This window comes from Pygoscelis adeliae, unplaced genomic scaffold, assembly GCF_000699105.1.
Source record: "Pygoscelis adeliae isolate BGI_AS28 unplaced genomic scaffold, ASM69910v1 Scaffold69, whole genome shotgun sequence".
In the NCBI taxonomy this organism is placed as follows: domain Eukaryota; kingdom Metazoa; phylum Chordata; class Aves; order Sphenisciformes; family Spheniscidae; genus Pygoscelis; species Pygoscelis adeliae.
The window spans coordinates 6,123,084-6,124,668 of record NW_008825619.1 but is presented as its reverse complement, the minus strand read 5'-3'; positions in this window follow the sequence as shown (position 1 = coordinate 6,124,668).

Genomic DNA, 1,585 nt, shown 5'->3' with positions numbered 1-1,585 from the left:
CGGTGTCCCCCCAGGGAAAGCCGTGTCAGCCCGGCGGGCGGTACGGCCCCCCCCAGCCCCGACCCGAGACCAAGCGCCGCCGCTGCTGAAGCTTATCCCGTGCAACAGCCGGGGCTGTCCCGCGGGGTCTGCCTCCGCAGACACCCACCATCCGCCGTGGCACCTCTGCGGTGGGTTTCCCTCACAGGGAAGTAACGTTTGCACTGGAAGACTTGCAGGTTTTGCCTTCCCCTTGCAGGACCTTCCGTGGCCAAACTTTGCTTAAGCTGCTAAGGCAGCTGCCCCTGGGCTAAGTTTTTATTCAAGCTGCTAATGCTAATTGGTTACATTACTTCTTGCTAGCGAGTCCTTCGGCTTCGGTGTTGCTGCCACGGTACGGAAACTGCCTCACCCCCTTGTATATCCTCCTCGGGTAATGCTTGCATTTCGGGGTGCTGGGTTTTGTATCAGTTTTTTTTTTTCAAGATTAATTAAGACCTCTATCTTTTTGCAGTGATGGAGAAACTTGGTTAAGATGTGGCTGATGTTTGCCAGCAAACTGAATTTTTTTCAGTGCAATACTAGTAAACTATGTTCTGCCTGTGTTGTATGCCTTGCTGCCTTCCTCGTACTATAAAAGCACCCAGGGAGGATATGTCTTTTTTTTTTTTTTTTTTTTTTTTTTTTAATGCTGGTGTTCACACTAGCCTACTTGCTAAACACTTTTTGGCAATAGAGAATATGGTGTCAAAAAGCACTGACTCTGTTCCCAATCTCCAGATCCTACTATGAACAATTCTCCCAGTCCCAAGCTCTAGATAGTTGTTCCCGTTGAAAGCAACTCTGCTGTATTGAGCATATGGAGAGGGCAGCCAGAATCAGCAGAGACAGCATAGCAGCTGTACAAAGCAGGGGATATTTAGTCAGATTTAGTGTTCTTATCAAAAGTATCTGGATACTGGATTCTGAGCTCATCTTCAGTTGGACACATCCAGAATTAAACCAGGGAGTGCAAAGAGCAGCTGTTACAAAGGCCAGCCTGATGGAAGGTTACAACCTGTGTAATCCCAAGGAAGTGGTAATTCATACTTAAAAATCCCAAGTGCTAACAATACATATGCAATGTAATATTCGCAATCAATGAGTTGATTCAGAAAGTGGAAATATTTATAAAAGTAGTGTTGAAACAAATTTGAAAGTTTAAGCCAAGAGAATTCTAACCTGTAACGATAACTCTGGAGTAAAAATACCCACCACTACCACCAACCAACATTTTTTTGCTAGGTAAATTTCTTATGAAGTACCTACAGTAGCTCTGATTGCAACAATAAGGTATCTAATACAACATAAAATAGGGAAAGCTTTTATCACTCTTGACTGTTTGTGTTTGATTCACACCACCCACTCAGTCATCTCATAGACCCTTGTGAGCGTGAGGTCAGTCCTGGAACATCGCTGGGAGTTTGAAGGAACTAATTTTCCTTTTTTGACGGAAGGGAAAGCCGAGGAATAAGTGACTTATCTGGGATCACCCAGGAAGTCTGTGGTAAAGGCAGGAAAAGAAAACAGATCCTTTCACAAGGTCACTTGCCGTGGGTCACCCCAT